A 16,900-nucleotide genomic window follows, 5' to 3' on the forward strand; every position below is an offset into this window, starting at 1 on the left:
AAAGAATAGATAATTTGTCTGATGCTGCAGTTTTAGCTGATGAGTATGTTCTCACTCACAAGAGATATTCTAGAGAAAAAGGGAAAGCTGAGAGTAAGTACGTTGCCTCTACTCAGAGTACAGGTAACAGGAAAGAGAATAAGGATGATGTTTCTCAGGAAGTAAATACCAGCTTCACCTCTAGATTTCAGAAACGTAAATGTACTTATTGTAGTAAGTTTGGTCATACTACAGAGAGATGTTTCAGGAGACAGCGTGATGTGAACAAAAAGGAGTCTTTAAATATTCAGTCAATTGGTCTAGTGTCCACTCTTGAGAGTTCCCAGAATTCTTTAACTGAGTTAACTGAACCTGCTTTGAGGGGTAACTTAAATTCTCATGATGGAGCTCCTCTTTTGAGCAGTAACGTGGGTGACACTCTCAAGAGTTCATGTGTTAATTTCCTGTCTGATGGTTTTGTCAGTCCTCTGGACAGTAATGACAGGAAATCAGTTAAAATATATCGTGATACAGGTGCTTGCCAATCCCTTATGCTGACCAGTGTTCTAGGCTCTAATTTTAATTCCTCTGATGAAACTGTAATCTTACAAGGTGTAGGGAATAATTACTTTTCTGTCCCTCTGTGCAGAGTGAATTTAGAGTCTGGTTTTGTTAATGGTTCCGTTATGGTTGGGTTGGTTGAGACACTCCCAATGTCAGGTGTAACTTTCTTACTTGGAAATGATATTGGTGGAAGTCAAGTGTGTCCAGCTCCTCAGTTGTCTAGTGAGCCAGTGGCTGCGACCCAGAATTGTGATGTCCCTGATGTGTTCCCTGCATGTGCTGTCACTAGGGCTAAGTCTAAAGTTACTGGTGATTTAGGGGATAATGATGATGATGATGTTATCCTAGCTGACACTTTTCTTGCTAATTTGGACCACTCACCAGATGAGGCAGTACCCCGTAGTGTTGATAATTTGTCTCGTCAAGAGTTGGTTGAGTTGCAAGTTGCTGACCCTGAGTTGAAAGGTCTAGCTAACTCTGCTTACAGTGAAGAAGAGTCAGCCGGTGCTTCTACTTGTTATTATGTGAAGTCAGGAGTACTTATGAGGAAGTGGAGACCCCCAACAGCATCAGCCGACTGTGAATGGGAGGTTGTACATCAAGTTGTCATCCCTCGTGTTTGTAGGCAGGATATCATTCGAGTGGCTCATGATTCCAGTTTGGCAGGACACCTTGGAGTGAGGAAGACTGTGGCACGCATTTTGAAACACTTCTACTGGCCAGGTATCTTCAGGGATGTTTCCTGGTATTGTAAGTCTTGTCACACCTGTCAAGTTGTGGGGAAGTGTAATCAGACCGAAAAGGTTGCACCTCTAGTTCCCATTCCTCCTTTTGAGGCGCCTTTCACCCGTGTGTTGGTGGATATTGTGGGCCCTCTTCCTAAGACTTCTTCAGGATTTTCTTATGTGTTGACCATGATTGATATGGCTACTCGTTATCCTGAAGCCATTCCACTTAGAAATATCTCAGCAAAGAACGTGGTTAAGGAAATGCTAGGGTTCTTCACAAAGTTTGGTCTGCCCAAGGAGGTACAGTCAGACCGGGAAGTAATTTCATGTCAAACGTTTTCAAACAGTCTCTGAAAGAGTTGGGCATCACCCAGATCACGTCTTCAGCTTACCATCCCCAGACCCAAGGAGCGTTGGAGAGATATCATCAAACACTCAAATCGATGCTCAAGAAATACTGTTTGGAACATCAGAAAGACTGGGATAAAGGTCTTCCATTCGTTGTGTTTGCTGCAAGAGAATCTCCAAATGAATCACTGGGCTTCTCACCTTTTGAACTACTGTTTGGCCATGAAGTAAGAGGACCCCTTAAGCTACTCAAGGAATGCTGGCTGTCGGAGGAAGATGACGTCAACCTGCTGGAGTATGTGATGAATTTCAAAGAACGGCTGTCCACTGCTTTACAGCTGGCGAGAGAGAATTTAGGAGCTGCTCAGGAGAAGATGAAGACTTGGTATGACAAGAAGTCCAGGTTACGCCACTTTCAGCCAGGAGATCAGGTTTTGATTCTGCTACCAGTTCATGGGCAACCTCTTCAAGCCAAGTTTAGTGGTCCTTATTTCGTGGAGAAGAAACTCAGTGATGTCAGCTATGTCATCGCCACACCAGATCGTAGAAAGAGCAAGCAACTATGTCACATCAACATGCTAAAGTTATATCACAAGCGGGACGAAAATAATCCAGTCTGCACTGTAGCTGTTCCACCCGAGTCTGCAAGTGAAGCTCTCCCATGCAGTATGAGCCTGAGTGATAGTTTGGGGAAGAATCCTGATATCATGAATGATCTCCAGACTAAGCTTTCTCATCTACCACCCAAGGAAAGGCAGGAGTTTTCGGCATTACTGCAGGAGTACCCGCAAGTGTTCCGTGCCACTCCAGGAAGAACCACTGTGTTGATGCATGATGTCAATGTTGGAGACGCAAAGCCAATTAAATTGCCTCCTTACCGTGTGAACCCAGTGAAAGTTCCTCTCATCCAGAAGGAGCTTGGCTACCTGTTGGACCACAAGATGATTGAGCCCTGTCAGAGCGAGTGGAGTTCTCCTGTCACTCTAGTCCCTAAGCCAGGTGGGTCACAGAGGCTTTGCATCGACTACAGACGTGTTAATCAGATAACCAAAACAGACACTTACCCTCTCCCTCGTGTGGAAGATTGCATAGACAAGATCGGAAAGGCTAGGTACATAAGTAAGTTTGATTTGTTAAAGGGATACTGGCAAGTACCTATGACTGAACGTGCTAGGGAGATCTCATGTTTTGTAACATTAGGAAAGATTTTTGCATGTTCTGTAATGCCATGTACAGATTGTTTTAGAGTAATAAGAAATTTCCTTTGTAAATTTCTTTTTTCTTTGTGGGGAGGTGTTACATAGCCTATGATTTCATCATCCTTTGTGTAATTTTAACGCTCAGTATGCTGCATGTTTGATCACGAGCGTGTTCTGCCTCAGTTCCCCCCTTCTACCGTTATAGTAGAGTAAGTCGTTCTCTCTGTTGCTTAGAGCGGGATTATCAGCTCTTTGTCCCCATGGCTTTCATTTGCGTGTCCTCTTACAAGTTGTGTCAGGCTCTGCTGGCCCCTATATAATGAGCTCAGTCTCTGCATCATTACCACTTAGATCTGCTCCTCATTTTGTTCACATCTCTGTCCTCCCCTGTACAGATATTATTATTATTGTGAGTGCTCAAGAAGTCTCCAACCATCTAGCAGCTGTGTGTAATTTGAGTATAACTGTTGTTGCATTTTTTCTTGTACTGTATAGCATAAGTTTAATTTGTAGGCCTAGTGAAGTTTTTGTAATTTGTGTAGGGTTCTTTATGTCAGTCATTTTTGATAATAGTTTGTATCTGTAATTATTTATCTGGCATTCACTGAGTATTATCTGGTATCTCATTTTATCAGGGCTGACTTAGATAAATTTACTCTTGCTAATTTCGTGTTAATAGAGGCTATTGCAGTTAACCATATATTTAACCTGTTTATTTGCCATTACATTATCCTTATGAGTCCTGAATGTTTTGTTGTTAGTTTAAGCATTAAACTTTAACTTGTAATTTTACCTAACTCTTTTGTTTTGAACCTGGAACTTTACGGGACAGTAGTGACTCTTCGTATTCTCACTTAAAGTGTACATTATCTTTCTCTGTTCCGTAACAATATATATATATATATTTATCTATCTATCTATATATGTGTGTGTGTGTGTGTGTGTGTGTGTGTTAAAAAGAAAGGACCAAAGACTAGGAGCCCACATGATCTTCTCAAGAAAAAAAAAAAAGTTAAAATGGAGCCAAATTCAAGGTCCGGTCAGTTGGAGATGCCTGGACACACTACATTTGAAAGACTGGAGATTTTAGGCAGTAGGAAATACAGAGAGAGGGAGTCAGTGCTACAGCTGACCTGATGCATACATGAAGGACCGGGAGTAACAGTTAACTCTTGCATTAAAAAGTTGAACAAAAAAGGAATGAGAATATGTTGCTAAACGGATGCTATGCGGTCACTGTAATGGTGGAAGGATGGAAGCAGACAGTTCAGAGGGGCAGTGAGCATTGAAGTGGTAATAGAAAAGAGATAAAGAGGTAAACAGTGCGGTGAAGGGATAGGTTAAAGGGAGCCATTGAGAATAGACGAAGACTTTTACTCCACCTTGTTGGGAAGAGTTGTATGTGGGGCGCCTTCCTGCACATGAGAGTTGTACTCGACATAGGGACGAATAAAACCCGTGTATAAAGCCAACAGCTGTGTAGGGGTAAAGAAGGCATGGAGTCGGCTTAGCACACCTAATCTCTTGGAAGCAGATTTTACAGGTGGTAATATGTTCTTTTAAAAATAAATCCTGAGAAGAGAGAGAGAGAGAGAGAGAGAGAGAGAGAGAGAGAGAGAGAGAGAGAGAGAGAGAGAGAGAGAGAGAGACAGACAGACAGACAGACAGACAGACAGACAAGACAAACAGACAGACAGACAGACAGACAGATAGAGACAGAGACAGATAGATAAATAGACAGATAGATATAAACATGCGGTAGATATGAGCTGCCAATTTCATAAAAATATATAGCACGAGAATCCGGATCCATACAGTACTGATGAGTTTTACCACGAAACTTGTAATCGTAAAAATGTGTCAGAAACAGACAAAACAGGCTGCTGATTTGAATGCAAAAATTTGCCATGTATGTCAGTTAATTACTACTGTACGTAAACTGGTAAAACTACTTTTATAAGCTGAAATGGACACACACACACACACACACACACACACACACACACACACACACACACACACACACACACACACACACACAATCAACGGTCTTAAATATATAACAAAAATGAAATTAAGTATTAAAGAAAAATAGGCTGCACAGTCCGCTCACATTTACTTCTGCGACGTTCAGAGAATACTAAACATAAATAAAAAAGAAGCGGTGCCAAGGCACAGGAAATCCGTCCCCGGCAGTCATTTTAGTGCTGACGTAAAAACACAACGGAATATCTAGTGAAAGACACCAGAAATCAAATTTGGAGTATATCGAATGAAAACTGATTTAATGGCCATATGAAATTATAGGTCAGACCCACCTGACACTAACCCCCCCCCCCTCCTAGTAACTGAGGGGTGACGCCTCTGATGTGATGAGGAATGTTATAGGATGCAGGTTTGAAAGATGCAATTTTAGGTTTTGGTTTTATGTCAATCTAACGAGTTTGAAAGGAGTTACGGTGAAAAAAACGATGTTTACCTGTCCCCGTGTTTTCTATACATTTTTGGGGTCTACAGCCTGGGCCTTGGCCCAATTTAACAGAGAATTTAATGGAGAGATCAGAGGGTCATAGCCCATCATCCCTGTGATTTTAGTCAATATCGCAGAAGAAATTTTCGCGTAAAGTTGTTAACAGACAGACAGACAGACAGACAATGAAACAAACTGACAAACCGAGCGAACACAATACCCGTTCCCAAGCCCTTTCAGGGCAAGGACGGGTAAGAAATAATCGATGCATTTTGATCCCAGTCCATCCCACTAGTCTGACTAAAGCAATGCTCTGAAAGAAGGCAGAAAAAAATGCATTACATATGTACATTCGAATTATAATTATTTCTGTAGGCCTGGAAAAAAAAAAAAAAAGCACTGCATAGTAACGGAAAAGAAACAAATTCTCGTTCTTCGCTCTGATTTTAATACCTAACTTCTTTAGTTGGAAGAAATATAGCTGCACAGTGAAAGCGTGTTTACTTGGAAGCAAAGCAGGTTTGACTCGAGCTGAACCCCTTATGAGGCATCAAAAGCCTTAGTAATAAATGATCTTAGCCAGTTTGTCCGATGAACAGTTCTCCATGGCACTAAATTTATTATCAGGAACCCTTGTTTTATATCGAATTTCTCACCATATTCTGTTCTGGTCATGACATGTTTAGCGACAGAACGAGTAATGTTGAAAGCATAATCAAAATTTACAAAATATAAGTAAAAAGAATGTTCATTAAAATGGCCTCAAACTCATAAGCCCATCACTTTAGACCAGTGCCGATACATGTGAGAGAGAGAGAGAGAGAGAGAGAGAGAGATTAGGTTCTCCCTCCTTTGTGACCTTGGTCTTGAACCTTTCTCTTACAAAATAAATATACTCTTTGCATGACTTTCAATGTCTCCACCATATTTGGATAAAATTGAATCGTAGCTCCAGAAACTACTTTGCTAACACACACACACACACACACACACACACACACACACACACACACACACACACGGGTCGAACTTTGTCTGACCTTTGACCTTGATCTGGCAGTTTGTTCTCAAAAGCACTGTTTGTTCTCCTACCTCAGTCTTGTCTCCCCCATCAGAGCTTTCATAACTTTACAATGTTCTAAATTTCATAAAAATCTGTTAACGTTGACTTTGCTAAGTAAAACTTTTACTAACGTCAAACTTTTACCGTCGAAAAACCTTTACCAAAGTCAAACTTTTACCAAGGATCGAAGACAAACTCGAAAGAGCGCAGAGCCGAGGCAGAATAATAATCACATCACAGTGAAATTTAGTCTACAAAGAGCGACTACAGAAAGTTAAACATGTTTTCTCTATAGAAAAAAATGACGACTCAGAGGAGATATAAGATTTTAAATTCTTAACAGTGTCAACAATGATAGATATGACAATTTGTTCGAAATACGAAATTATACTATGGCTATAAACAATGGAATGTAACCCAAATTCAAGAGCTGCAAGACTAATACAGGGAAAATTACTTAATTAAAATGGGATAAAATACCAACAACATTACTAAGTGCAAAACCTACTGATACATTTAAAATTCGGCTAAACATGTATTTCGAGACTATAAACTATAACCAACTCAGTGTGTGTGTGTGTGTTTTTTTTTTTTTTTTTCAGATTGAAGTGTATGCTAATGACAGATGTTTGCTGAATTATGAAGACATTAAGTGACTATGTATGCACTTTCTTTTACTGATCTGTAGATTAGAGATTACATAGTGCATAGTTGTTTTTCTCCTGCATCTCCTATAACAATTTCCTTGTTTATCCCTCTGACAAACATGTTGTTGCTTCTATCTATTTCCAATTGGTTTTTCCGGATGGTGGTGGGTGACTGAGAGCCAATCTCTTGTCTGTCCTTTTCTCTTACGCCTTGGTTAGATATTAGTAGCTTCAGTACTTTTTTTTTTTTTTACAGATGTCCTCGTCAAGGGCCAATAGGCCCAGTGTTACCTGTATTTCTATGTACTCTGACCTGTCAGTGTAAGCTATTGCTCTTGTTAACCCCGAGGCTCTTATAATGCATTTTTGTGCTACATTTTCTTCCCGGCTCACGATCTGTTTAACATAATTGTTTTACCATGTTCATAACAGTGATTTAAAGACAACAGAATGATGAACCCTTAACCCCAACTCTATTTTTAACTTGCGTCGCTGTGGCATAGAAGACAATCGAACTGTTCACGGGAAATGTACACGGGTTTAACCTTCAGAAGTCACTCCAGGTAGAGGCTTGGAACGTTTAAGCCTTTCGAAGGATATGCGACTGCCTTTGTTATCATGAGAGTTACGGCGACAGGGGGATGGCACAGTTGCACTGTCTGAAGCTGTGAGATACGCTCTGTCCTGGGAGACTTTAGAGGGGTTAATGGCACTGGCAGGGATAGATTCAAAGAATGTGTAGATTCCCATGGCTCTAAAACCAGGAAATCGTAGAGTTCTTACCATTTGGATTTGCAGAGTCCCATAAATTGAGAACTACTTGAGCCTGGTTACGGCAGCCAGACCCTCACCAAAAGGCTTGGTATTCCAGTACCCGAGGGGTTGCAGAGGAGATTGATCACATCCTTGTTAGTATTTGCTGGAGGTTTCATCAGAACTGAAATTATTTCAGGAGTACAGAGTGTATGCTACAGATCACTGATTTGTAGTTGCAACTCAAAGACTACAGTCATAGCTGAAAGAACTTCAAGATGCTTGCAACAAGTTCCTTCATCATGAACTCGGGGTTGAGGAGTGTGCTTATGAGTGTGCAGTGGTACTATCAAATTGGTTTGTGGTGTCCAGTACTGTTGAGGACCCTGCTGTATGGTGGGATATCTTTATGCATGCTACCCTTTCAGTAGCTAACTGGTGTGATGGAGAGACCCCACGATCAAGGATGGATTTTAACTCACCGGTTACAGTGTCACAAATGAAGACAGCTTGGGGCCAGACTGCCTGGGGATCAAAAGCAGCACAGACTTCTGTCATGATTGCCACAAGTTTTACAGAGAGGGGACAAGGGGAGGTATGTCAGGGAAATAGCTGATGAGAGAGAAGGCCGATTCCATGCAAACGACCTTCGACCTGCCTACCGAGCTCTGATGAAGCTCCATTTCAGACTCACCTCTCAGGTTAATACTGTTTGGACAGCAGGTGGACGGCTTATTTCGAGGGCGACTGAGTGTATGCTCACTGGGCTGAGTACTTTGAGCAGATGTTTGAATATATGGCAGAACCTTCCAATAGAGAATTTCAGCCTGCTTTCCCATCGCTTGGTGATACTGTGCCTTCCCTAGAGGAAATCAAGAAAACAATGGATTGCCAGAAATGTGGAAGAGCAACTGGTGTTTGAGGTATCCCAGCAGAACTTATAAAATCTGGGGATGAAACCATGATCAGGGCACTACATGAAGTCATGGAAGTCATCAGGTACTCTGGTATCATTTCAAGTAACTCGGCAACGGATTGGTCATCCCTACCTGGAAAGGGGAAAGAGTTCAGTGCGACTACAGTGACTCCTGTGACATCACAATGCTCAGTGTGCCAGGCAGTGTTCTTATTCCCTTTTTTCTTTACTGTATATGTATCCTGTACCATTTGCTAAAGTTTCAGAGACCTGAGCAGTGTGGATTCACACTCTTGAAGTCTACAGTTGACTGTATCTTAGCTTTTTGAGATCTCACGGAACATCAGTTTGAATATCAGTATATAGGCCTATTGCCTATATGGATCTCAAGATGTTTAACTCAGTAAATCGGGAGATATAATGGGGACTCTTGTGACTCCATAATATCCCCGCTAAGATAATCCGACTGATTGCTGGCCTGTACTCTAACAATGAGAGTGCTGTCAAATGTGGATGGAGAACATCCGACTTCTTCCCACTAAGTTCTGCTGTAAGATTGGGATGCCTTGCTGCGACACTCTTCAGACATGCATGGACTGGGTACTTGATCAGGCCGTGAAGCAGTCACAGGAATATCAATTAGCAAATTCAGGATTACCGACTTTGATTTTGCTGATGATACAGTTATCCTGGCAGATACTACTGAGTGCCTTCGAGGAATTTCACGAGAATGCCAGGCCATCCTATTAAAGGTCTCTTGGCCCAAGATCAAAGTCCAGGCGTTTGGTGCTCTGTAAGTCTGTCCAAGCATGTGGTGAGAACGTGGAAATTTTAGAAATATTCACATATCTTGGTAGATGTCAGACAACGAGACTTCTGGTCAAATTAATCTGGTCAATGGGGTTATGATTTCATTCAGCTCGGGTACTTGATGTTGTAGTTATCTGTGTAGCACAATAATTCGCATCTTCAAGGCATTGGTGCTCCCTGTCACACTCTGTGTGGGACATGGACGATAAACAGTAACTTGAATTGGCAAATTGATTCCACTGGTACTACGTGCATCCACAAGATCATGGGATATCGCTGGTACACCTGTTGGTACAACCGGGTACCAAATAAACGACTGCTCCGCGAGAGTGAAATAAAGCCTATTGTTCACAAAATATGTCAACTTCATTTTAAGTTTTACGGGCACGGTGCCAGGTTTCCTGAAGCTGATCCTGCTTACAGGGTATACACTGGGAGTTACTAGATGGGGGAGATCAAAGGGAAGGCCACAGAACTCATGGCTGGAGCTGGTCGATCTTTCCTGTCGAGAGATACTTTTAGCAGGAAGAGTTGCTGCTTGGAGGGATGTACAAAAGGCGTCCCCGTGGGTGCAGTCGGAGGGTGAGTGTGGTTATGCGTCTCACGTGATTTGCCACCACATTATAACGATGATATCACCACAGCGATTGTCACAAAATAATGATGATGAGCATAAGGCTGATTGGTGGAATAGTTGTCCGTTCATGAATCAGTAACACCATTATAATGACTTTCATCGACAGGGACGCCTTCAAGTCACTGCATCGTTATGACCAGATGCATCTAATGCCTATTCATACCAACATACTGCAACCACCTCTTTAACTCCAGAAAGGATGATGATGGACAGCAAGAGTTGGGCAACATAATCCTGCAGTCCACTGGGTTCAAGCTTCAGGTGAACTACGGACAAAACAACAATATGTAACTTGATGCATTTTTTATTTTGTTCTTACCACCTCAAAGCAGACACTTTCAATCTGTCGTTAACCTTTCGATTACGAAGGGTTGTTCCTTAGGTCCATAACATCGCCTGGAGTTAAATTAGAATAAACTGCAAAAAATAATTGGACTGAAATGGTTACTGGCACAGCATTAACAATTATATCTTATATTTTCTTCATTTTAAATAGGCGTAAAACTACAATCTCTTCGCCTTGAAAGCTTAGATAAAAAAAGACATTAACACTAGACAATGGTGCTATAGTTCTTTCACCTAAACATGACAAGGATTATCATCCATTTCCAGCTTATTCTAAGTAGGTCAGTGGTTGAGAAGTACAATATAATGGCTGCAAATCCTTTCCACTGCACTTCTTCGTAACTAGAATTACAATCGTGTTTATTACTTCAACTCATCCTTTAAGATGGAGAAATGAAAATTTTAGACCAAGTAAGTACAAAACGAGTTTATTCATGAAACTGTTTTATAGAAATGATGCAAAGTCTCAGTATTATTTTATTCTGCCACTGGTATAGGAAATAGGATGCAAAAGGACAGAAATACCTGCCAATAAGAAAGAACTATAAGAAATTAATAAAATGGAGTGAAGATGTTCAATGAAAATATTCAATGCAGATAAATGTTAAAGAAAACAATTTGGCAACAGAAACATACAAGATGAGTACGGCATGTTTGAAACCCCTCTGACGGATGTACAAGATGAAAAGGATCTATGAGTTATTATCAGTAACGATCTGAAAAATTCTAAACAGTGTACAGCAGCGAATAACATGGCAGCCAAAATTTTCGGCTTAATTTCTAGGACTTTTGATCACAAAAGGCCCAAAATAATCTCTAGGCTGTACACGTCACTAGCTAGACCACACCTAGAATACTGTGTGCAATATGTCTCATAACCTTATCAAGGACGAAGAAAAACTCTAGGGAGTGTACAGTGTACAGTATCTGTTTCATAAGTTTTTCAGGGATGAAGAAAAACGAGAGGGAATGCGAAATGAGCCCTACGAAAAACGATTAAATAAATTAAATATAGTTTCGCTAATGGTGTGTCGACTCAGGGGTGATGTAATACAGTACCGGTATTTAAATTTATTAAAAAAATCAATGATGTCAGTGCTAATTATTAGATCAGTGATGCCAGAACTGATAATCTGTTAGAAATATGGGACGAAACTGCGCCTAAAAATAACTGGATGAAACTCTAATGTACGAGATGCAACACTGATACAGGAGAGAGTTATTTAGTGTTCACGTGGTGGAACAGTGTAATAAGCTACCAAGCAACAGTAGTTAGTGTAATAACTAGATAAGTATTTCTAAACTTTAAGACATAATTTGACTGTTTACTTCCAGGCTGATGTCTATGCTGACGATAGTGAAATGATTGCTTTAGAGAACATATTATTTCTGGGGGGTAGGCCTACTCTTTTATCAGATTTGTTTATTACTAATAACACAGAGGATAGTTTTCCACTTCTGAGTTTCCTGCAAATATTTCCATGCTTGTTGTTTCTGATAAGCATGATGTTTTTCTACCCTTTACTGAGAGTTTTATTGTCGGATGTTTTGATGGGAGGGGGAGAGCTTTCCTCTCCTTTATCCTTTTCTCATACGCTCTGTTGACATTTTAATGAAACTAGGTTCTCGTTCTCTCTCTCTCTCTCTCTCTCTCTCTCTCTCTCTCTCTCTCTCTCTCTCTCTCTCTCTCCAACGGATGCCCTCGTTTTGGGCCAATTAGCCTCTTGTCATCTGTATTTCCAAAAAAAGTGTGTGTGTGAGTTTTACGCCAGGTTCCCCTTTTTTGGATAAGGGCTAAGGCGTTGCCCCTGGGTAGAGGACTTTGGTTTGGAGCGTGTAGCATTTTATGACCGGATGCCCTTCCTGATGTCTACCAATGACTTGGGTGGATTCGATCCTCCGACCCTTCGGTCAGAGCGGAGAGCTTTAACCAACTGAGCCACGGCTGCTACAAAGATCACGTCTTGGGGATCGAACCTACGGCAATTGCAATTCTGTCTCTCCGACCGGTGCGTTCTAACCACTATCCCACCAGGCGTCTTTAAGTACTACTATATATGGTGTCCCGGGAATTAAGCCGAAAACTTTGGGAAATGATAGATGAGGGAATTCCAAGCAAAAAATGCTAATGAACTTGTGTCCAAATCCCAGCCTTTACGGAACTACAATTACTGATGACCTAATGGGCGAATTATGAAGACCATTTTCGCCCATAAGGTCATCAGTAATTGTAGCTCCATAACGGTTGAGATTTGGACACACGTTCATATAATATTTTTTGCTTAGAATTCCCTCATCTATCATTTCCCAAAGTTTTCGCCGTAACTCCCGGGATCACCTGTATACTTCTCATCTCCTTCCACCTCACATTTTGTCACTGTATCTACCTTTCTCCCTCTTCTTCATCCTCTTTTCTGTATTTCTTATATCTCATTCCTATTAGTGTTTATATTCGCTTTAAACTCTTCTTATATCCCGTCTCCAAGACATTCTCCCTCTTCTCTTCATTTCTCTTTCTGTCGTTTCTCTTTACCAGATGCTTTGTTTTGCTCCACTTCTTAACCTTCGTTTCTCTGTTCCGTCTCCCACTCATTCTTCCTCTATATTCTTTTTCTCTTTTCTTCCTCTTTCGTTTCTCTTTACCAGTTGTTTTCATTTTACGCCACCTCATCTCTCCTACTTACCGTCTTTCTTTCCATCCTCCTTCACTACCCATTACTTCCACTTTAACTTTTCATGATCTTGGCATTTTCACTTTTTGCCGCACTCACAGAGGATAATGTTCCTTACTGTGTCACTCCCTCTCTTCCTCCTTCACCGAGTTACTGAGGTCTTAAAGCATGGGATCCAGGCCTTATGGAAGGATTAATTGTCAGTAAAACGAAATTTTGCACAATTATCCAAGGTTCAGGTAGGGTGGGACCACCTAGGGTCTCCACCCCACAGAGACAGTAGCCCCAGGGTGTCCCATCCATTACCTTTATGCACGGCCAGCTTTTTATCACAAGAGTGAACTTCACTCGTACCAGGTCATAAGCATGGTGGGACAGCCGGTGGTCTTGGGCAGAGCCATTATTCACGGCCAAAGTTTTTGGCCAAAGATATCAGATTTTCATACTGTTAGATGTTCATCCCGACCACGTTTTGGGATGAGTGAAAACACCAAAGGTCACTCCTCACATGGGTGAGGGCGACCCTAAAGTGACCAAGCAAAGTCACTATCCACGGTCATGGTACTTAATCTACGAATGAGACATTTTGCATTTAAGTTGGCCTTTACCCCGGCCACGGTTTATGAAGGATGAGATTCCCGAATCCGGATAACCATCGTTCACTGGTGAAGGAGGGGAGGGCACAGGGACGACAGTACATTTTTGTTTTCTTATTTAATTTTTTCTGTTCTCTCTCTCTCTCTCTCTCTCTCTCTCTCTCTCTCTCTCTCTCTTTATCTATGCCTATGAAATTTTACACAGTCCCAGATCGATACTAGGACCTCGTTTTAGGCTGGGTAAGACCTCAAAGGCCACCCCCACAGGGGTAAGGAGGGAGCCCGTCGAAGGCATTGATCAAAGCCTTAACAACACGGCCATGGTTTTTAAATTACGATTAAAAAAAAATAAAAATCCTCACTGATAAAAGTTCATCTCGGCCACATGTCAGGAAAGGTGGGGGCCCCACTGGCCGCCTCACACTTAGAATGGGGTGAACAGCACCATAGTTTTTGCGTATTCGCCCGAAATACTATACAATATGAGACGATTACCAGGAACACAATTTAGAGAGAGTGGGACCTCCGGGGATCGACCCTCCGCCTCATCCATAAACAATTTGTTCTTTCTTCTTATAAAACTGCAGAAGTGGCTGGGGCTATCGAAGGTGTCTTTTGTCTTGGTCCTTCTTCCTTCTCATTAATAATAAAACTTTATCACACCGAATGCTAGCCTATTCCTCCCTAATCGTTTACTCCTCCGGTATCCTTGTTCATCGCTTTCTCCCTCATTGTACCTTCTCATCTATTATTCCTTCCACCTCACTAACTCATACGGTATCCTTGTTCATCGCTTTCTCCCTCATTGTACCCTCTCATCTATTATTCCTTCCACCTCACTAACTCATACGGTATCCTTGTTCATCGCTTTCTCCCTCACTGTACCTTTTCATCTATTATTCCTTCCACCTCACTAACTCGTGCGTTATCCTTGTTCACCCATTCCATCCTCATTCTGTCTTTTCCCCTCAAATATATCTCATTACATTTCCTTCTCTATGCATCTCTTTTTAATTCCCTCCTCTCTCTCTCTCTCTCTCTCTCTCCCTCCTTGGTTACATAACTAAAGCATATAAAGATTCCAAATAAAAGTTAGCTTCTCGAAATTGAAATTTATAAGCTCACAAGATCTATCCATCAATTGCCAGACGCCGTAATCCTGTAAGGGATGGCCACAAACAAACTGCCTCCATGCCACCCTGTCTCCCGCCATTCCGCTGCCCTCCCCCCAGCTCACCCCCCATTCTCATATACCTATCCACTCCATTCCTCCACCTCATCATCGGCCTCCCCCTCACCACCTCCTCCACCTTACTTACATACACTCTCCTTGTGAATCTATCGCTCTCTATCCTCTCCACATGACCAAACCACTTCAGTGTATTTCTCCAATCGGTTTCTAACAAGTCCACATCCACACCACAATGCCCCTTCACTTCATCATATGTCAGTCTGTCTCTCCATGTAACTCCAGATGTTCCTCTCAGATAACTCATTTCCACTACTCTCATTCTTGATCTGTGTCCTTCCAACATGGTCCAAGCTTCACTTCCATGTGTTAGAGTTGGCACCACAATACTATCATGCAGCGACTTTTTACTTACATACTCACTTCCCTATTTCTTATCACTGCTTTCAGAGAACCTACAACACAAGAACGATGTGGATAAGAAGCCTAATAATATGTGAAACAGTTGAAGCGTATGCGGGGGTGACGATGGAGAGAGAGAGAGAGAGAGAGAGAGAGAGAGAGAGCAGTCTTATTTAGTCACAGACATGGACATTTCATACGTTATCAAGGATTCTTTTCTATTAAAGCATAACTTCCATATTAGTGTCGTATTTTTCTCCGTGGCTTTCAGGTGACCATCGTGGTAAATGAAATACGTCTCCAGCGGATAATAAATTAAACTTTTTATTCGAAGGGGCAGGTATCTCAGTTGCACAGAGTAGTTTGAATGTAACCAAGATAAAATGTCTTCACTTGTTATTGGTACCCCACCTTCTTACATGTGGTCATTTAAAACTACAGTATTTTTCCACTGACAGATCCATCGATATTTAGTTACACTGTACTAGGCAACGACTCTTTTACAATGGACACCAATCCCACTAATATGCCTCAATCAACCCGCGACACCTGATTCTTCCATAATGCCTATTCACCTCACCTCAGGGCAGAACAACAAAAGGACAGACAGTAATCAGGCAACTGCCGGACGTGTTCATCTTTACCCATTCTCTTTCCTTCCCTCTGTCCTTTCGGATTACCATATCCAACTTCCGAATCATATCGTAATTAAAAGCAGCCACAATATGCTCTTAAAAAACACCTACCACATCATCTTCATCATCGTCGTCGTGAAATCGTCCGACAACCAGGTCACCACCACAACAGCCAGAGCTGCATCAAAACGCTGAACTGCTGAGCTAATTAATTTACCACTTCACGACGTTCCCTCTCCCACACCCTCATTACACCTTCTACACTCTTTTCATACTGCAGTGCTGAGATCTCGGTGGTTATGCACTCAAGCACATTCACTTCTTGTCATGGTGTTGGTTCTGGTACAAACAGTAGAAGAGAGCTGAGCTTGTGATGATCTTTGTAGTTATATTTATTGACTGGGCTGATGAACCAAGGAAATAAGGGAGAAAACTACTACCCACGAATTTCCTGCATGATACGTAAAGGGCTATAAGGGATGGGGATTGGGAAATAGAGGTGCTCTCCCTTCTTTGTTTTGGCATAGGGATGTGACTGTAAACAAATCCCTGCCTAAACAAACCAAATATAATTGCTTATGATCTCCCTGTGACAAAAGGAGAAATTGTGATTGATGTTGATGGTGACAGAAATCCTGAGTGTTCTGTAACATTTGTCATCTGTGGTACTGATACTGATGGTGATGTCTGATTGGTGTTGACGGTGGTGGACCTCAAATGACTGGTGGTGATGACTGGAGATATTGATGGCGGTAATAGCTAACATGATCGATGGTGATGACTGGATGGTGGTGGGGTTTGGCTGGTGGTGATGATGGTCACAGCCAAGATTACTGCTGGTGGTGACTGGATGATGGTGATATTGTATTGGCGTATGTGTGGAAAGTGAAAGGGCATTCCGGTAAGGGAAGCTTTTGTGGCTTCAGAATGCGAGGATTTTTGAGGTA

The sequence above is a fragment of the Coenobita brevimanus genome, chromosome 52 (genome assembly GCF_032717465.1).
Source record: "Coenobita brevimanus isolate Jiangsu-jjx chromosome 52, ASM3271746v2, whole genome shotgun sequence".
Taxonomy (NCBI): Eukaryota; Metazoa; Arthropoda; class Malacostraca; order Decapoda; family Coenobitidae; genus Coenobita; species Coenobita brevimanus.